The sequence below is a fragment of the Panthera pardus genome, unplaced genomic scaffold (genome assembly GCF_024362965.1).
Source record: "Panthera pardus isolate Hobbes unplaced genomic scaffold, ASM2436296v1 HiC_scaffold_2, whole genome shotgun sequence".
Taxonomy (NCBI): domain Eukaryota; kingdom Metazoa; phylum Chordata; class Mammalia; order Carnivora; family Felidae; genus Panthera; species Panthera pardus.
Window position 1 is genome coordinate 143513275 of NW_026526765.1, and position 21887 is coordinate 143535161.

A 21887-nucleotide genomic window follows, 5' to 3' on the forward strand; every position below is an offset into this window, starting at 1 on the left:
ATGCCGCGAGACATATCCTGGTTCAGTCATTCTTCTGCACATTCAATGGGTTTTCGTAAGTGTAACTTCTGAAAAGTAGAATTTCCAGGCCAAAGAAAATGAACTTTAATTTAAATAGATACTGCCAATTTGGAAAAGGTCTGGAAGGTAATGGTCTGTCTTCCGGGAAGGGGACTGGTGTGACAGCCAAAAGGAATTTTAGCCTTATCTGGAATGTTTGAATTATTTTTTCAAGAACGAGAATGAATTCACTTATTAATTATGTAATGAGAAATAATTTTTAGAAAAGAGATTTTAGACACAGAATACATCAATGGCTTAAATAACCTTGAGAATGAAAGAGATCCAATCAACCTGCCTGAACTCTAAGGGCCCAGGTGATAACAGAGGTGATAACAGCTGTCCTACTGAAAGGAGCTCAGGCTTGCTAGATGCTTCTCCCCCGCCCCACATCACACACCATATACACAACACACACCATGCCCGCATCATACATGCCCCCCACATCACATACCACATACATATCACACACACACACACACACACACACACACACACTACACGTATACCACAGACCAACCCCCATGCCTCCACACATACCACACATCACACATCCTACCCACACGAACATACACCACACATACATCCCACAAACATACCACACAAACACACTGTCTGAAAGGCATCCTTGCGTGAGTCAAACCTGGTACAAGTTGTGCTCGACGAAATTTGGGTTTCTGAAGGAGAAACCAGTGAGTAGCTTCCCCTGAGGAATGAAACGGGATTAAATCCCGTGAATTTAAACACAGAATTAACGTAGAGGCCAAAATATCTTTATCAAGCTGACTCTGTAGGTTTAAGGATATGGTTTCCATCTGAGAGTGGGTGCTTGTACTAACACGGAATTTAGAACCGTAGAACAGGCCAGACACCCCTACCAGTCAGGCCTCCCCTGGGTCCCTGCTCCCATCAGTGAGGGTCCCAGCAGGATTCAGAAGACACTCTCAAATTAGGATAATTCAGGGAGAGTGCGTCAAAAGTATGGCGGGCGAAAGTGCTCTGAGGTGAAGTTGGTGCCGTCGGGAAAAAGCTCTGAGACAGAGATCAGCAGGCAGGAAGTCCACTGGGAAGCATTCGCAAGCCCCACATGTGCGAGGGAGTAACAGAGGCGGAAGAAGCAGAGGGAGGGGTTGAAAGTCCGGGACGTGGCAATTGAAGTCCTCAATTGATCCAAGGACTGGGATGAGCCTTCCCAGATGTCCTGCTCGGTGCAAGGGAGATGGGCCATTACGCTGACCCCACGCTGGACGGGGGCTGCCTCTGGGGAGCGGGCTGTGACCTGAGGGGAGAGTGACCTTGGCTCTCTTTAGCGGAAGGCAGCTCCCGGAGAGGGCCTCGGCTGAGAGGCCCGGGTCACCGAGTCACGAATGTTCTCTGAAGCTGCGGGGATGGTCTCCTCTGTCCAAAAGGGGGATCTGGCAGCTCAGCCCTGGGCCACGTGGATCCACGTTCTTCAAAGGTAAGATCTGGGAACAGCTGCCCCTGGATTCTGGCTGGCCTGTTTTTCTGGGTAAATTTCCTCTTAAGGAAGGCTAGTAACATGAAACACGGCTGTTGTTGGGGCAGCTGGTCTCAAGGTCACCGATACACATCATCTCTCCACTCTGCGATTGCTTTAGACGCGTCTCGCTCTCAGCTAGCACCGTTGTGGGTCTAAGGGGTTGACCTGGTGGGCTCACCCTGACCTTCATCAATGACATGCTCTGAGCCCGTGGTCACCATGCCCTTCTCAGGCTGTGGCCACTGCCTTTGTCTATTTATTGTTAAAAATGAGTTAAGGGAGGGGTGCCTGGGCGGCTCAGTGAGTTAAGCAAAGGACTCTTGACTTCAGCTTGGGTCATGATCTCATGGTTCGTGGGATCAAGCCCCTCGTGGGATCAAGCCCCTCGTGGGCTCTGTCGCTGTCTCTTAAAATAAATACACTTTTAAAAGAATGGGTAAGGGAGTTCCAAGAGACACCCCAGGATGTGACAGTAGCCCTACCTCCTCCTGATCATCCCAGTCTATTACCCCTGCTTGGATGGAGATTATTTCCCTTGCTTGGAAGACTCTGGCACAAAGGTCAGTCAGCAGATAGGGCTTAAAGCTTAATGTGACACCTGCTGAGTTTCCTGATGGAAATGTTCTCCTTCTGGAAAGGGAGGTATCTAAACCCAGAAAGCCGTGAAGTGCAGTAACACGAAGCAACACTGTCCTAAGTGGGTCACTGGGAATGATACAAGCAAAGCCACACCTCCTTGGTTTCCAGACTCACACTTGCTACCTACTGGTGACACAGCCCCATATCATGGTGGTTGATGTAGGGTGCATTCAGTGTCCTGAGGATGGGGCCCATCCTCATAGCATGTCATCTCTAAGCTGAATCCTCAGTGGCTGTTAAGAAGCTGTTTCACTGAAGCCAGCAACTTCTGAGTGACACAGTAGGTGACCAGGCCAGTGGACCCCACGGTCATGCACCCACTGCCACACCTGTATGTCTACAATTGAGTCTCTCAGTCCAATGACGTGGGATCCTGTGTCAGTGAATGGAGCGCTCTACAAGCCCTTTGACAGTCATGCTGGCAGATGCCTCCGGGCAGAAAAAGCAATCCTATGTCCGGTGTCTGTGTTAATTCAGTCAACATGACTTGCTGCTCCTTCAAGATGGCAGCAGTTGAATGTAATCACTTACCGACAAGTCTCCACAGAGAATGATGCCAAGTTAGCAGCTCATTATTGGTCTCTATCCCTAGAATGTTGGGCAGATCACCCGTGGTGAGAGGAAACCCATGCTGTTAGAAACCCATGCATAGCTTTCATCCCTGCCACCATGGCACGAAGCCCCTTTTGCCAGTATTGGAGTGTCCAAGGATTGACATCACTGGCCAAGGCATTTTCTCAACTTGGTTGTTTAGTGTCTCCTCCATGGTGAATGGATGCTCTGTGTTGAGCATTCACGTTTAATCGGAAGTTTGCACCATATCATGCTCCCTCCCATAGATGCTTCCATATCCTTCTTCCCCAGACTTCTTTGTCACGTCTCCTCCAATCTTTCTCCCTCTGGATCACCCTCATCAACCAGACAAGCCCTTGATTACTGACCATGAGCCCATATTTATTGTTCCTTTGGCTACTTGTCTCTCAGCACAGAGTGGCTAATCAGATACATCTCCCAAATCCCTGTTGAGAGGATTTCTCTTCACTCTTTCTTTCAAGCAGCCCCTGAACGGAGCTACAGGACAGCAGCTTACTGTCAGCTTACAACAAACACTAAGAGCCAACTCATCTGAAAACTCTCTTTGGCCTTTTACCTCTTTCCTCAGTTGGTCACAGGGGACCTTGTTGGGGGAGGTCATGGAGAGGACATGGCTGCTGGTTGAGCCATGAGCTGGACCCAGGCAACTGAAGGATCCTCACCCCCACCCGCTGCCCATGGAGTGTACGTTCTGCCCATTTATTCTGCCCATTTGTTTTATTGTGTAAAATAATAAAATAGGGAGCCTGGGTGGCTCAGTCGGTTGAGCGTCCAACTCTTGGCTCAGGTCATGATCTCATAGTTCACGAGCTCTGTGTGGAGCCTGCTTGGGATTCTCTCCCTCTCTCGCTCAAATCAATAAACTAAAAAGAAAAGAAAAGAAAAGAAAAGAAAAGAAAAGAAAAGAAAAGAAAAGAAAAGAAAAGAAAAGAACTGTAAAATAGAAGCCATTTAGTTAATTTTTTGAAAGAGAGGAGTGGAATTCATTCTATTATCTTACAAACATGGCTCTCCCTTCCACCCCATCCCAGGGACACTAACAACAAAATCACCTAATAACAATCAGCAGCCTCACTGCATCAGAGGAAGTGAGATTCTCACCTATTTTGGCTGCCAGTCCTTAGGAGGAAAAGCCTAACAGGACAGGCTGAAATTCACTCGCAGGCAGGGGAGGGCTCTCGTCTGGGAATTACGTAATCCCCCCGCAGGGCAAACAGCCAGAAGCCAAATCTGGCAACTCACCAGGGCTTGCTGATTTCTTCGCCTGTCTGTTTGGCCCTTTGGCACAGTGCTTTTGTTTTGGTTTGGGATGTTGTGAGTGATGTTTTGAGCGGTGTGAGTATTCTCAGGTCTGCCCCTTTCCTTATTGGGGGAGAAGAAGAGAGCTTCCTTTGTTTGTGAAGCTCAGTAATGATCTAGTTCTTTCTACCGCAGAAGGTGTCAGAGAGTTCAGGGGTTCAAATTTTAATCTCGCATCACTGCGGGTCCTTCTGATGAATTTGTGCTTTAATTTTTCATGCAGGTCTCAGCACCAGACATCATATAAATAAATGAATGCATAAATAAAATTCATGAGGCCGGCCCAGGGATTTGAGGCTGGGAAGCCTTGCTGAGTTCCAGGGACGAGTTTTAACATCAGAGCTTCCTCATCTTATTCTTACCTACGCAAAACTCCATAATGAAGGAACAAAGTAGGTCAGCCCCAGCTGTACTGAAGGAGGACAAGGTGAAAGAATTATCAAAGAAATGCAAAAGCCTGGCGTGGCCATCAGGAGTGCACACTTCTGTAGTGTTTTCTGGTTTTTTTCTTTTAGTGATAATCTGGCCAACCAAAAACATGCCAGTGGATTGACTTCTCCACTGTCATCAAAGCAGCAGTCATAAATCTGGATTCCTAACAAGGTTTGTGTGGAAAAGAGCAGTGGGTATTCATGACAACTAAAAGCACTGGGAACCTGTGTGATGTTATTCTTGTGTCTTGGGGTTTTGTTTTCCTGTGTAAAATAATAAAACAACTTCAGTTTCCTCTGACCTCCTGAAAGCTGCTTTCTACGCTTCCTGAAAGCGAAATCCAAATCCACGTTTGGCTGGATTCTACGGACTTTTCCTTGGGATTACCTGCATTCAAATAGCTCTACCAGTCTGCAAACTTTTTGTTCTGCAAAGATGTAAACAAAAACAAAAACAAAGGTTTTTGGCAATTTGCCATCCTAAAAAGGAGCTAAAGTCAAATCCCACTTTAAAGAAAAGTGGGATTCAGGGGCGCCTGGGTGGCTCAGTCAGTTGAGCATCTGACTTTGGCTCAGGTCATGATCTCATGGTTCGTGACTTTGAGTCCTGCTTAGGGCTCTGACAGCTTTGAGCCCGGAGCCTACAGATTCTGTGTCTCCCTCTCTCTCTGCCCCTCCTCTGCTCACGCTCGCTCTCTTTCTTTCTCAAAAATAAACATTAAAAAAAATTTTTTTTAAGAAAAAGAAAAAGTGGGATTTGAAAGACAAACATAATGAATGAAGACAGAAGAAATCATGGACTATGGGTTTTACTTTTCAGAGGGTTTCCTCCAAGAGAGGTCCCCCGTTAGAAAACATTTGCTGAATATTGGGGTGCCTGGGCGTCTTGGTCGGTTAAGCGTCTGACTCTTGATTTCAGCTCAGGTCATGATCTCATGGCTTGTGGGTTCAAGCCCTGCGTCGGGTTCCGCAGTGAACGGTGTGGACCCTGCTTGGGATTCTCTCTCTCCCTCCCTCTCTGCCCTTGCCCTGGGCACATGTGCACCCGCACGCACGCGCGCGCGCGCACACACACACACACACACACACACACACTGACTCCCTCGCTCTCAAAAATAAATACTAAAAAAGAAAGAAAACATTTATCACACAGATATAGTCTTAGCAGAAGGACGCACAAGGTCCAAATCAGCCCTTCCTGAAGGCAGGAAGCACTGTTTTCTCTGGTTCTGAAGAGACGCAGGTAAAGCCAGGAGCCTTGCACCTGAAACGCACCTGACCAATAAGTGTAAATTCCCTCCTCACTTATCTCCTTTCCTACCTCCATTTGGAGGGCCACCTGATGAAGAAACCAGCCTCTACACTCATGCCCGGGAAACCTGAACCCCACAAACCCCTTCTGCCAAGGGCTTGGGAAATCATGTCCTCCTGTTTGGTACGTACCCGACAGGCAGGGTGACCTGAGAGTTTTATCCCCCAAAGAGAAGACACCTGCTTTCTTCCTTTTCCCTCCACCTCCCCATCCCCAACTTGCTCCCTGGAAGCATCTCTGTCATCTGACATAATACCATGTCCTTATAATACTAGCGTCCTTATCCCTTATCGTTAACACCCCTGCAAGATCCTTTTCTCCTCTTGATGTCAATTTAGAAAGGAAAAGATCCTCAAAGGGGAAAGGTGAGAAGTGGGGCAGATGATGTGAGAGCAGCAGAATATCCCCTCTCACCAGGCTGCTGTCCTCAGGCCACACACACACACACACACACACACACCGTGAGCCCCCTCCTGTGCCTCAAGCTGCAGAGGTAAGATGCACATCCTTTGAGGTCATGAGCCGGCTTCTGCCCAGCCATCCTCTCATCCCCCACGAGAAGCAGCTTCCTATGTCTAAAGGTATGGGCAGTGCCCCACGCAGGGCCCTAGAGACATGGTATAATGGAACGGTCCTGGGCCAAGTCAGATGGGCAGCCTTATCCCAGCTCCCCACGGATGCGCAATCTTGAGCAAATTACTTAACCTCTTTGAGCCTTTATTTTCTCCTGAGTACATGTCATAGTAACACCTAGGTCACAGAGCAGATAAGAGGCTCAAGAAGATAATGTATAAAAAGCTTCTAGTCTGGCACGCAACATAATCCCAATAAATATCAGCCCTTTCTCTCTCTCACACACATACTCACACGTAAGGGATGGAAAAGTCAGGAGAGGAGCACACGCAGATGTGTACAGAAGTCACTCAAGTTTCACAGGCCATGGCATTGTCCGCTGTAAAGTCAGTAGGCTGGGAGCCATGATTTTGATGACCCCATGGAAAACCGAGGTGATCCATGACTGAGGGAGAGAAAAGAAATAAGCAGCAAAGGAATGGCAGACTTCAGAGCTGGATGGCAGGTTGGATCACAGTCTACAGAATCCCCAGAAGACTAAGAAGGCTGCCCTAGAGGGGATCACAAGGGTTCTTTGCGGTTCCCTTTAAGACTCCAATCCCAGAGGCAATCCCAGAATTCGACCTGAATAGAGCCAACTCAACAAATGTGTGTAGGTAACAAGTTCAACGGCACACCTAAAAATGTTGCATTGAGATTGGAAATGCTGCGTCCTCCTTGGCTCCTGTTGCACCTTCTGTTGAGCAAGAGGACAAGAGGTGGACAGATGGAAGGGAAGCATGGAGGAGAGGTTCAAGCAGATACCCGTCCTACAGACCCCCTTCTCCAGCCTTGCACCTCAACCCAGATTCCTTGAAGAGTCCAAATTACTGGGACCTTGAAAACACATCCAAGTGTAGATTGCAAATATGCCAGGGAGTTTCACTTTTGACACACAGATTCTGGAGGTAATGCACACTTATCAAATGATAGGAGGACTCTAGCCTCCTCTTCCATCTTGGAAATGGGTCATTTCATTTCCTTTTTACCTTGAGAATTTACCCTTTATTTCATATCTGATACAGGTGAAACGAGACAACTGTCAGGTCAGAGATTTCATTATGATGTGCAGAAGGGAGTGAAAAAAAAACCAGGCATCGTTCAGAATGGGCACCCACCCCACTCTCGGGTGCCGAGAGGCCCAGCTTAGGAAGGTGGACACAGATCTCCCTCCATCCACTTCCAAAATGTTTAGGAGCTCAGGTCCAGGGTTTCTGTCACTTTCTTCCTTGGTGTATTAATATAGGACATGAAAACTCAGAATATGTCTGTAGCTACCCTCAGCATGGCCAACCCATCTGTTCTAAGTGGTGAATGATTAGAGAACATGAAAGAAGAAGACAAGCAAGATGTCTTTTAGGGTAAGTGTCTCTCCTTTAAGTTGAGCTGGAGATCGGAAGCTGGAAGTTGAGCTGGGTGGGAGTCAAAAACTGGGTGGTCCCGGAGAACTGCCAGCAACCTACCCATTCAGTGCCTCGTAGATATTCTAAACAGCAACATGTTTTACATTTTTGAAAAGGGTGTTGGCTTTGGATTCAAAATCAGTTTCAACTCAACAACATTCTTTCCCTGTCTTGTATTGTCTATGGGACATGGAAGGTTGCCTGCCCGTAAGTGAGTTGAGGGACGCCTTTGGTGCGTTTTGTTGGAGATTCACAAATGGTGGGGAATTTTGTTTCCCTAACTCTATTATAGGTGCTTTGTGATGTGGCATGGTAGAGTCAGGGCAGCTACGTTGTACTCATTTAACCTTAAGATCGAAAGCTCGGTGCATTCCCTAATGAACACCTGACTCTCTCCAGCCAGTATCACATACAATGAGGCCAAACACTTTTTGCTGGCAGGTTCAAAAGAAAAAAAAGGAAAGTGGGATTAAGTCCAGAATGTGTTTTCTTCACTAGGAGACTTCTCAGCTCTGCTTTCTCTCATTATAAAACTGCAAGAAAGTGGCAAACACAGAGAAAATAAGGATTTCTGGTACAGTAGGTATTATGGAGGTTTTACCCTGCTAGGTAGAAGAATAGTATTTTTTTTTTTTACAATTTCTTAAATTCAGGCCCTGAGTAGGCTCACTCATATAAAACCGGACCCCACATTCCAATCTGTACCACGTCCTATCAGCTGATTCCAGGGGTCACACTCAAATGGTGTGACCTTGTGGGGAGTCCAGTGGTATGAAGGCTGGGAGGTCCGGGTCTCAGGAGCCAGATGAGCCTGTTTGATTTAGTGGCGGTACCAATCTGATCCTTTAAATTGTTTCCTAGCAGAATGTAACCAGCTCTTTTGAAAGTCAGTCTGACTGTAATTTGCTACTAATTGTGGTGTAAAATGAGCTACTCTGGGTCCAGCTGATAGCAAAACATAAATTCAAGTGGCTGTTCTCAGCATGTCCTTGGATTAAGGTGAGCTTTAATATTCTCTCTACCCAGGCTTCTGGAAATCGGATCATTTCCATGCCCACTGCACATATCACACTACTCATCAAGTTAAGGTAACCTCCCACATGATGAGAAAGATAAGAATGGCTTGGACGGTGCTGGAATTTCATCAAAGAACAGTGTCTTAGTAACTCACTGTGCAGCTTGCTTCCATTACAAATGCCTTTGGGGTGCCTAGGTGGCTCAGTCGGTTAAGCGTCCAGTTCTTGGTTTTGGCTCAGGTTGTGATCTCACAGGTCATGAGTTCAAGCCCCACATCAGGCTCTGTGTTGACAGTGTGGAGTCTGCTTGGGGTGTGCAGTCTCAGTCTCTCTCTCTCTCTCTCAAAATAAATAAAACTTAAAAAAATATATGTGTTTAAAATGTGTTTTGCTGGCTGCCCAACTTCTGACATTTTTACTGCTCCTATGACTACTTACTCCTTAGGGCTATATTCGCCAAGCATGGTCCATGGAGCACGATGGGCCCTTGCAAAAATGCAGATCCCCAAGACGTGATTGAATCCTACCGAATCAGAACTCGGGTGTGGGGTAGGAAACGGGTCCCAGACATCAGCACTTAAAATAAGACCCCAAAGGGATTCGATGCACACCCAAGTTTGAAAGTCACTGCCTTAGAGAGAGACAAGGCTCATTCAACAACGGGAAATTTTTAAGCCCAAGAACTGAGTGTTGACTGTGGTGGAATCAAAACCAAGAGGAGAGTGTGGGCTGGAGGTACCAGTAGGAGTTCCCGTATCTCCCTTCAACCTCCATTACGGTCCAAATTACTGTCACCCCCCTTCCCCCATAGGGCTGGTCAAAGGGTGGTATTAAGATAACAAACCACAGGTCTGGGCTCTCCATGGTTTGGCCTTGATGCCCTCTCTCTTTCTCAAGTCCACGCCAGGCTGGCCAGGTTAGTGGCCTCCCTTCGCACATCGGCCGTGCTCATGTGGTCACGTGCCCAGGCCAGACTCCATGCCCTTGTCCATGCTGCCTCTTCCCCCCACCCCGCCATATACAAAGCCTCACCTCTGCCCCTTGATACATCTCAATCCTACACATCTTTCCTAAGTTCTAACTCCATATGAACCTTTTCTGTCCACCTCAGAACACCATCTTCTCCGTTATTTGAAATTTTATTACCCTGAGAAGCAGTCTCAGGTTTGGGTGTTTTGGTTAGCATTTAGTATGCCATGTAGGACCCATCTTGCCAGCTAGATTTGGAAGTTCTCTAGGCAAGGACACTACTGTGTTACTTATTTATTAATTTTGAGAGAGAGAGAGAGCGCATAGGGGAGGGGCACAGAGAGAGGGAGAGAGAGAGAACCCCAAGAAGGCTCCGCGCTGTCAATGAGGAGCCCGATGCAGGAGTCAAACCCACAAACGGTGAGATCATGACCTGAGCGCAGATCAAAAGTTGAACGCTTACGCGACTGAGCCACCCAGGTACCCTGACACTATTGTAATTTTTTAAAAAAATTTTTTTAATGTTTATTTACTCTTGAGAGAGAGAGAGAGAGAGAGACAGAGACAGAGACAGAGAGAGAGAGAGAGGAAGGGCCAGAAAGAGAGGGAGACACAGAATCTGAAGCAGGCTCCAGGCCCCGAGCTATCAGCACAGAGCCTGATGCGGGGCTTGAACTCACAAACTGTGAGATCCTGACCTGAACTAAAGTCAGAGGCTTAACCGACTGAGCCACCCAGGTGCCCCACTATTGTACTTCTTACCATTTCCCTTAATTTTTAGCACTGAGTGCAAAGTAAGTAAACAGTGCAAATCTATTAAATTCTCATTAAACTGTTGGTTGACGGAAAATACTTGCCTGCCCGGAGGACTATGTGATGATGTCCACCTCCCCTATCCCATCTGGCCACTGTCAGCACTCACTGAGTCAGTGGTATCGTAGAGGACACTGAGAAGTTGCATAAGAAACAGGCACAGAGAGGACAGCCCTCAACCAGTCATTATTAAGCACCAACTGTATGCCAGGCACTGGGTTAGGTGCTGAGAATACAGTGATTAGGAAAACATTCTCCTTATGGAGCTCCTGCCCTCCCAGAGGAGACAGATTATTCAGGTGATCATAAAAACCAATATAAGATTGCAACACGATACATATTAGAAGGGAAGGATCTGTGTGGGCACCGAAAGCAAGATACGAGAGGACCTTATCTTTGTGCAGGATCAGAAGGAAGGAAACAGTGTTGGACACAGAACTCTGAGCCTCCAGGCTAAGACTGTGCAAACCTCTCCCTATATCCACCTCTCCCCCCAGGGACCCCCAACAACTGGAGAACTGCTTGAGTCTGTGGCTGAATCGCAACTGCCAGGTAATTAATAGGTTTTACCCCTGATGTGGCCAAATCCCTGGAATTCTCCTTGGACTTTCTGGCAATAAAATGGGTATGACAGGACAGCTCTGCTAAGGTCACACTGGAGATGAAAGAATGACCGTAATGCATTTGAACTCCTGGAAAGGTAGAGCAGTCATGGCCCCAAATTAGGAGAGTCAGCCTCAATTTTTTTTGCTAACCAACCCCAGGAAAATGTGAAGGAATGAGGGACAAGGATGTGTGTGTGTGTGTGTGTGTGTGTGTGTGCGCGTGCGCACATAATAAATTAAACTCAGTTACACAGCTCAGCTGTTCTCTTGTGACTTTCTGTGGATTCCAACAAAGGGACATTTTAGGGGGTTCCAAAAGAATCTTCTGAGGAAAATTTGGCTGCCTATCAAATGACAGAGGGTATTGTTTACTCCTGAATAGCTTCGTCAGCAACGGGCAAATTTAACAGGATAGTTACCCTGAAAACTCAGTACGTAGGAAAAGTAGTAACATATGGAGATAGATACATGGTTTTATTATTTTTCTGTTCTTGTAAAGCTCACATAAAATGTGTTACTTGTCCTTCCCTCCTGAGAGTGTGTGGAAAGGTAGGGAAGGGGTGAAGGGAGCCACCAGAGACGTTGGCTGGCCACTTACTATAGCCCTGTTCATTCAGACGGGTTGTACTGTGCAATCTCACACATTGAAGACATTTCTCTCCAACTTTAAAACAGGAGGCTCAAAACAGCACTGTCATAAGACCCAGAAGATCCGCACAGATAAGGCAGCTGATTGTACTTAACACATGTACACATACACACACACACACACAAACACATTTTCAGTGACTCCATCTATGGAGCACTTTTGTATTAAAATCTGATCTGCTTCTCCTAGCCGATTTTATAGTTAATGTAATATAAAAGCAAAAGAGACCTGTTTTTACAAATATATGTTTTCCTGGCCTATCTGTATGTCTTGCTCCTCTAAGAATTCAAATACTACACATTCAGAAGACAACGTAATGAGAAGAAAGCATATTTCTGTTTTTCTTTCTAGGCCTCAAGCACCACTCTGCCTTGAGTTATAGTTTAATGCATCTCCTATTTGCATACGGGCATTGTTTCCATTCCCAGATGAGGAACCCAAGGCACAGAGAGGTTTAGTAACTTGCTCTAGGTCACAGAGCCAGCTTAGTGGTTAAAGGCATGAGTCGAATCCAGGCATATGGATGCTAGCGTCCATGGTTTGCCCGCCTCTGCTATATCCTCTCTCTGACGCCATGTTAGAGAGATGGCTGGTGGTAACTGTAATTTGCTTGGAGGAGACTGGAAAAATTTAGTGTTTCCCTAGGCTTTCCATAGGCTAATTTTTAAAACTCTTGTTTAGCTAGATGGTTAATGCTAAGGTAGTCACCAGTTAACTTATAGCAAACTAAACGCCATAAATAAATTGCAAATGGCTAATTTGTACAGCCTGAGTCAAGATTCGCAATGAAAGCAAGGGGGAGAAAATGTTTGAGCGAAGTATCTTCAGAGAAAAAAAGCAGTAAGTTAAAATTGACTCCCTGAGGTAAAAAGACTCTACACTTTGCAATTTACCCAAGTGCTCGGAGGTGACTTATAATTCCCAGCCTACGCTCAGATCTGAGTTTAAAAGTGCTTCTTTTAGCAGCTCTTGCAAGGATAAATTATGACTTCAAAGCGGAAACGTCTCCATTCACAAATGGGTCGCTGACAAGAGCTTGAGGGTGCAAAGAAAGTCTAACAAGCAGGAGAAATATGGCAACAAGAAAAATGAATTTTTACCCTAGATTCCACTTCCTCTCGGCGCTTTCACGCCGTATTATGGAGAGCCCCATTCTCCCTCTTGTCACACTGGGAGGAGCACGAGAAGGGGAGCAGGTTCAATGAAGCCCCGTGGGTCGGGTCCACGCAGAAAGAGGCTGCCCGCATAAGAGGCATCATCTACTTCTCCGAAGGATCGTGCGGCTCTCACGGCGTGGGGGTTGACCAGGACGGGAGGGCCAAGTGTGGGGGTGGAACTCTGGGCCTGAGGTGACATGGAAATGCCCTCCAGACGTATCCCATGAAATCTCTCGGTGACCAGAGATTCCAGGTCGTTGAGGATCCGTGCAGACCTGCACCTGCTTCTTGAATCTCTGTATCAAGGTGGGGTTTCCTGTCTCAACAGGAACGGGCGGTGCTGACATTGTTCCACTGCATATACAGAGGTGGCTTTGCAAATGCCAGTGTTCACAGCATAGGGATGAAAGGAGATAGCATTCTAGAAAGCATGAAAACCTTCCATGCACCCAGGGGTAGGAGCCTAGAATGTCGGGTAAGAGCAGAGGGGCCACCAGGAACACCCAAGAAAGCAGTGGATGCGTGTGAAGGGTGGGGGCCTATGTCACTACACAGACAGAGATGACAAGAGGGTACCCCCCGCCCCCATCAGAAGTTAGAACCAAAGCCAGTTTGGAAGGAGTCGGTGATGCCACTGGGAAGCAATCCTTAGCACGAGTCAGCTCAGAACCTCCAGCCAGTGGGCAGTGGAATTTACTGGAAGAAGCCCTGCTCCACTCGGGTCTCTGGCTCTTGCCTCAGTTTCCAGCCTGGCACCGCACTTCTTCCCGAGGATTAGAGCATGGCTGGGACTCCGGCCACTCGGCTGAGCCCCCGATGTCTTATGTGGGTCCTACCATCTTCCTCCTTCACCCCTCCCGGAGGCATGAACACGTTCCCCTCCCTCAAGCCACAAGAAAGAAAACTTGGTGAAACAGAGCTCCGTTTCGTGACTAAGAAGTTCAGAGAGAACCTGCGAATATTCCCAAGAAACTGTGCCTTGCCTGTTGGCGCCCCTCGGCAAAAACGCTAACAGACTGCAGGCCAGGCTTTGTGCCAAGCGCTTTGGTTAACCGCCACGGCCTCACTGGAGAAGGAGGAGTTTTTGTCCCCATTTTGTAGATGAGGCCACAAGGCCCAAAGGGGTCATGACTTACCCAGATCAGATCTGGAGTCGGCCCTTGTGTGGTACATTCCACTCCTTCCAAGAACGTGGCGGATATATCACATCCCCTCGCCATATGGCGCGTCCCCTCTCTCTTCTCTAGCAGAGGTGCCAGCTTCGAGAATGGTGTCACTGGGTGAAAATGGAATCCAGTTCAATACAGTCATTAGAAAACAGGATCCCCTCTGTGAGTCAGCAACACAAGGTGACTGGTGTGCTGGAAAGACCCTCTTATAGAAGGTGCCCGGGGTGGCTCAGTCGATTCAGTGTTTGACTTTGGCTCAGGTTATGATCTTGTGGTCCATGGGTTTGAGCCCGCTGTCAAGCTCTGTGCTGCCTGCTCGGGCTGCTTCAGATTCTGTGTCTCCCTCTCTCCCTGCCCCTCCCCCACTAGTGCACGCACTCTCTCTCTGTCTCAAAATAATAAATAAACATTAAAAAAATTTTTTTTAAAGGAGCAGTTTCTTAGGTTAAGTTTATTTATTTATTTTGACAGAGAGAGAGAGAGAGAGAGCGAACACAAGTGGGGAAGCGGCAGAGAGAGAGAGAGAAAGAGAGAGAGAGAGAGAGAGAGGAGGCACAGGGAGAACCCCAAGCAGGCTCCTCATCACCACTGCAGAGCCTGATTTGGGGCTCAAACTCACAAACCACAGGATCATGACCTGAGCTGAAGTCGGACACTTAACCGACTGAGCCGCCCAGGCGCCCTCTTACGGTTATTTAAGACTTCCCTCCCCACCACCCCATCTCCCTCTACTTTTGTGGTAATATAAGGAAAAAGACAAAGTCAGCATTTCAATTCTTCCTGCTGTCTTGATTCAGCCAAGAAAACATGAAAAACAGATCCAGCTCCCTGAGGAACAGAATATTGAGGAGCAGGGGTGGAAAGCGTTAGCCGGGGGCGGGGGGAGGGGGCGGGAATTGGATGCATCAAGAAAAATTAGAAATGAAAACAAAAGTGAGTTCTTTTATTACTGCTAATATATACCATATCAAGATACAGATGGAGGAAAACTTGGGTGAAAAAAAAATAAGGAAACAAAAGAGAGGGGGAAATTCCTTTTTGCAGTTATGTATCTTATCTCCAGTGGCATGATAATCCAGTTGGCAGTGGGCACTGAGGGTCCGCCCTTGGCCGTGTTGCGAGCCGGCTGTGTGACACTGGCCAAGACGCTGCCCATGCCTGGACCTCTAGGTTCTAGGTTTTGGTCCAGCCACAATCTAAACAAACACATTCAATCAATTCACCAATCCACCGGCAGTTGCTTAGCATGAGTTGTTTCTACATTTTTATGCCCGTAACATTCGGAAAAGCAAAAGGTAGGGAAGAAAATGGCAATACCAAGTCACCCGTTTTCCTGTGGGAAGAATTGTTTCATCTCAACGTCATTATGAAATAATTTAAAAGTCAGCTTTAGGGGCACCCAAGTGGCTCAGTCTCTTAAGCATCCGACTTCGGCTCAGGTCATGATCTCACGGTTTGTGAGTTCCAGCCCTGTGTTGAGCTCCATGCTGACGGTACAGAGCCTACTTGGGATTCTCTCTGTCTCCCTCTCTCTCTGCCCCTCCTCTGCTTGCACGAGCCTGCTCTCTCTCTCTCTCAAAATAAATAAACTTAGAAAAAAAAGTCATCTTTGCATATTCGTACTCACATAAATGCTTTCCCTGTGATTTAAAGAAAGATGCGTACTGACATTCAGAAAAGAAAAAAAAAAAAAAAACAGCAGGTGGATAGACTGTGAAATTAACATTGCCATATTTCAGTTCTGCCATCCTTAACCTTAGTCCGGATACAAATACAGCTGACGAAGCATGTGGGCTTGTAGAAAATAACACATATTTCATTTCCAGGAAGAGCTCGTATCATTTCCTCCAGATAAAACAATGACTTGCGGACTTAACCTTTCTTCTCTTTCTGGAAGTGAGTAAATGTTGTAGGCACAATCATCAAATCTGAGTATGTGTTTTCCAGAATACTATTGACCCTTGAGTAACACGGGTTTGAACTGCACGCGTCCCCTCACAAGTGGGTTTTCTTCAATAAATACGGGAGAGTACAGTACATGTATTTTCACTTCATTCTGATTTTCTGAAATAACATTTTGTTTTCTCTAGCTTTCTTTACTGTAGGAATATAGTATATAATCCATATAACATACATATCTGTGTTAATCGACGATGTTATTGGCAAGGCTTCTAGTCAACAGCGGTAGTTAAGTGTTTGGGGGAATCAAAGGTTATACCTGGATTTTTGACTGTGTGGGGATCAGCGCCCCTAACCCTCCTGTTCAAGAGTCAAGAGTAGGTGTTTTCAGACATTCTTAGCTAAGAAGATTATCACCCACGTTTTTAAATGTTAAATACACACAGTATGAAAGCGACAAGCATAACTGACATTTTGTATCAAAATTAGTCTCCCTGGGGCTGCTGGGAACTCTGAACACTCCTCTGAACTACAATTGTGATGGAAACCTGGAAAAAGGCAGACGACGTCTGACGGAAAGAGAGGTGGAGAAGGGGTCTATACTGTCTACCCTTACCTACGAGATGCTAAGTGAAGAAACACAAGGAGTCGCTTCTAACCCTTGCTATGACGTGTTCTTTATTTAATGCGCTCAGCCACTTAATTAGCATGCCAATTTAAAGCTTTGAAAAACTGTGTGCAAAGTCAGCAGGGGGTCTGAGCCCTGATGTTATTTTTCCCACAGCTGAATAAGTGATTTCCACCACCACCACCAACACCACACTCGCCCTCATTAGTATGTATGACATGAGTGGAATAACCATTGGGAGATTTATACCGTGCAATCTCCAGCTTAATTAATAAGAAAGGGAGCCGATTTCTAGAGGAAGAAGTACACGTGCACAGGTTCCTACGTACCTCTGTTTAATTAATAATATAAATCCATCGCAAGGAGAGTTTAAATGTGCCCTCCTCGTTTTGTCTACCCATTTAACTATTAACTAAACTTTATAGTAGCTTACAGATGTGAAGGTGCCATGATCTTTGGGTAAGCGTCTATAATGTAATTATAACCTTAACATCCCTACCCCACACCAACTCAGTCATTTAGAGAGTATTCAATGAGAGTCAACCAGGCGAGACAATGTGTTAGGGATGCAGGACACACAGGCGAACGAGGAAGAGCCCAATTTTCAAGGAACTTTCAGTTAAACAGAGGAGACAGGGATATAAATAAATGTGATCCACGGAGGGATTTTTCTGAAGGGGGGTGTGTGTATAAATTCTAAAAAGAGCCTCAGCCAATGGTGGAGGGTGAGAAGAATACAGAAGGAAGGCAGAAGAGAGTTTCACAAAGAGCTGGTATCAGAAGACAAGGGCCAGGATGACAGGACTAAGTCCATTAAGTCACATCCACCAGTCTATCCCCAGCACCTAGCACACATTCTGTGCCCAAAATAATTTTCTGAATAAGTTCACGAAGTCTGGCAGGCATAGGATGGGACAGCATTTCAGGTGAGGCACAGGGACAAGGATCAAAGGTCTCGGTTTTGAGAACCACAAGTAACTATTACAACAGAGAAAGCGGTTTGGGCAAGGAAACAATGGGGGGGGGGGACTAGAAAGGGATTAATAAAAATCCTGGTTTATAAAATTAGGTAAAATAGGGGCAATGGGGTGGCTCAGTTGGTTAAATGTCTGACTTTGGCTCAGGTCATGATCTCATGATTCATGGGATCGAGTCCCATGTTGGGCTCTGCACTGACAATGCAGAGCCTGCTTGGGATTCTCTCTCTCCCTTTCTGCCCCTTTCCTGCTCGTGCGTGCACGCTCTCTCTCCCAAAATAAAGAAGCATTAAAAAATAAAAAATAAAATAAAATTGAGTAAAATAAACAGCCGTCTTCAAAGAATATTTACTTCACTAAAACTTGGAAGCCTATGAGAGCGTATGTCAACCTCATACATAAATTCAGCATACTATTAGCGGGTGCCTTGATAACTACCCTACATCGTTTCTTGGCTTGTCATGCACGGCAGAAAGAAAATAGAGCCAGGTATCTCAATAAAAAACATATTTCTTTTCAGTTTGGAATGATGAAAAAGTCCTGGAGATGGACAGTGGTGCTCTCCATAACAGTGTGAACGTACTTAATGTCACTGAATTGTACACTTAAAATTATTACAATGGTAAACTTCATGTTCTGTATATCTTACCACACGCACAAAACTATTCTTTGAGGGCCTACCAGGCCCAATAAGCACAGATTTTACCCTACAGAGTTATGGTAATGACTGAATATTAAGCTCACTGGGTTTTCATTATTTTTTTGTTGCGATACACGTTACACACACACAAATCTTAAGTATACAGTACCAGGGGCACCTGGCTGGCTCAGAGGAGTGTATGAGTCTTGATCTCAGGCTCATGGGTTTGAGCCCAATGTTGGGTGTAGAGATTACTTAAAAATGAATAAATAAACTTAAAAAAAATTTTTTTAAAAAGGGTCCTGCTCAATATGTTTTAATATATGTATATACCAGCGTCTAGATCAAGCTCCCTTACCAAGATGCCGACAATTTCCAGCACTGCCCCAGGTCCCCTCCTGTGCCTCTCCCAGTAACCTCTCATTAAAGCTACTGCAACGTTGATTTCTATTTGAAGAATCTCTTCCTCCTTCTTCTTTTTAAAAAATGTTTATTTCTGAGAGAGCACAAGCAGAAGAGAGGCAGAGAGAGAGAGGGAGAAGAAGATCCAAAGCGGACTCCGTGCTGACAGCAGCGAGCCTGATGCAGGGCTCAAATTCACGAACCACAAGATCACAACCTGAGCCAAAGCTTGACGCTCAACCGACTGAGCCACCCAGGCGCCTCTCTTTCTTCTCTTGAAAATGTACGTTCAGCCTGTTTCCTGATTTCAAATTAAATCTACTGAACGGTAGAAGCGTTTGGCAGCTGTTGAAAGGACAGTGTAGGTTCTATTACGGTGTCATGAAGCACCACAAACTCTGTGACTTAAGACAACATAAATGCATTATCTCTCCATGCCCAGGGGCTGAGTCCAGGCACTGGTTAGCTAGGAACTCTGCTCAGGACCTCAACAGGCTGAAATCAGGGCGTAGAAGGGGGTTGCTATTTCCTTGGAGGTGCAGAGCCCTCTCTACCCGTCACTGGCGGGGAGTAGAATTCATTTCTTCGCAGCTGAGTTACTGAGGTCCCTGTTCTCTTGCAAGCTGTCAGGCAGGAACTGCTCTCAGCTCCCAGAAGCCACCCTCTGGTCCTTGCCACATGGTCCCCTCCACTCCCACCATGGCAGCAGACTGTTCTTTCAAAAAGAAGCCATCTTGTAAGGGCCCACCTGATGAGCTCATGTCCACCCACAATAATCTCCCTTCTGATTAGCTCAAAATCCACTGATAGGACCTTAATTATATCACCAAAATGTCTTTTGCCACAAACATAACACAATGATAATGGAGTGACAATCCATGACAGTCACACTCAGAGGAAGAGAATGTACAAAACATGCACCTTGAGGGGCAAGGGTCCTGGGGCCATCTTAGAATTTGGCCTCCTCTGGTTGCTCTTCACTTATGTCGCTTAATCACAAAAACAACAGTTTTATTTCTTTTGAAGACATTATAGAGAATTGAGAAGATCCAGATCAAAGAAAAGTAAAATACAAATTAATATTCCAATAATGATTATAACCACATAGAATCACTGTCAGTATTTTAGCGAATCTATTTCTGTTTTTTTCCTAAGCATTATAAATATGCATATGTGGGTATTTATAGAATAGAGATTGCACTGTCTAATGTTAGGTAGCTATTTAAACTGAGTTTCAGTCCAGTTCACCACTGTTTTCTTGAAGGACTATTTTCATCTTTTGATTTTGAGCATATGTGACAGACTAGCCCTGTGTTTATCTATGTATTAAGCTCGTGCATATGTGTAAAGACATACAATTCTAAGTTTCGCTAGACCAGCATGTGCAATAAGTGAATGCCAGCAAAATATCCATGAAGTACTGCTTTCTAGGTAGCAAGCTAGAGACAACGGGACAAGAAGAATGCTCCTCAGCTGAGGGACTGCCCAACTGAGCTTTTACTGGATAGCAGGAGGCACAATTCATGAACAGAGCAGTGGGGTATGTCATAACTCATTTCTTTTTAATAATTTTTCTCTTTGTATTTTTTAAAAAAAATTTAGTGTTTATTTATTTTTGAGAGAGAGTGAGAGAGCATGAGTAGGGGAGGAGCAGAGAGAAAGGGAGACAGAATCTGAAGCAGGCTCCAGGCTCTGAGCAGTCAGCACAGAGCCCAACGCAGGGCTTGAACCCATGAACCATGAGGTCATGACCTGAGCTGAAGTCAGACACTTAACTGACTGAGCCACCCAGGTGCCCTGAAGCATAAATTTTTTTTTAAATTTTTTTCATGTTTTTATTTATTTTTTAGAGAGAGAGAGAGAGAGAGAGAGACAGACAGACAGACAGAGCATGAGTAGGGGAGGAGCAGAGAGAGAGGGAGACAGAATCTGAAGCAGGCTCCAAGCTCTGAGCCATCAGTACAGAGCCTGACGCGGGGCTTAAACTCATAAACCAGAAGATCATGACCTGAGCCAAAGTCAGACACTTAACCAACTGAGCCACCCAGGTGCCCTAATTTTTCTCTTTTTACATCTGTAGCGGTCATTCGAGCTTCCACAAATGTTCCATTTTCCCTTTTCTGAGCATATCATAGGACAGCGTTTCCCTGTCCCCACGTAGCATGGCCTGTGTGACTTACCTTGGTCATGAAATGGGAACAAAAGTGATGTGTGTCATTCCACAGCAAAAACATGAAGAACGAGCTTGTGATTGGTGATGGGGACTTCGTTACTCCAGCTCTGCGAGACTGCGTGAGCTGTTTGGAGACAGCATCTTGGCCAGCAGGGTCGCTGGGTGGCCGTAATGGGCAGAGGGACTCCCTGTACTGAAAGAAACAAAATGTTGCCTTATGCCCCTGAGAGTTGTTTCTTACTGCAGCATGGTCTAGCCTCAGTTGAATAAGGCAAAAATGAAAGTTTAACAATAACTCGTCTCTTTTTATAAATTAGGGCAGATTCAAGTTTGTACCTGTAAAAACATGTCTTGCACTCACTTGCATCCTGATGAGTTTTTGCGGAGGGGGAGGGAGCGGGTCATGGAGACGCAGATGCACCGAGAAGCACACATGGGAGCCCGTCCTCAGAGTGCACATCTTCTTTCATGTGTGACTTAGCGGGAAAAACGTTGAGAACAGCAGACTATCACACTGGAGCTGTGAGGCCGGAGGGCTGAAGCATCTGTCTCCCTCGACACTTGTGTCTCACTCACTGCTAGTTCATCAGGTTTGTTACGAACTGTAAGTGAATGTATCCAAATGCATATCCAGACTAGGAAAGTCTCAAGGCCGCTACAATTCTCTTTTGAAAAGTAGGGCACCATAAATAATTACTGGTAAAACATATGAAAAGGCCTTAGTTGGTATGCACTTAACCCTTTATAGTAATGTCTAATAGGAATTAGCAGAGGGCAGAGTTCGACCACTGTAGCCAATTACAACATTATGAGGCCAAGACACGTATGAATCGTGGTGTTTGCTATTGACACGGAACAAAACAGACACGCGAACAAAAACAAAAACGGTTTTCTTGAGTGTGATGAGCTGAAGTGATATTTTTAGCAGAGAGCAGAAGA

At 45.9% G+C, this 21887-nt stretch overlaps 1 long non-coding RNA gene across 1 annotated transcript; it reads right to left on the bottom strand.

The window, feature by feature from the left end:
* Positions 1 to 6709: 6709 nt before the first annotated feature.
* On the bottom strand, positions 6710 to 21545 carry LOC109278904 (uncharacterized). The gene is made up of 4 exons (XR_008423978.1): positions 21285 to 21545; positions 20956 to 21141; positions 14197 to 14336; positions 6710 to 6854 (listed from the first exon to the last, which is right to left on the bottom strand). It is a non-coding gene; the product is annotated as an uncharacterized LOC109278904 (long non-coding RNA).
* Between the last annotated feature and the right edge of the window lie 342 nt (positions 21546 to 21887).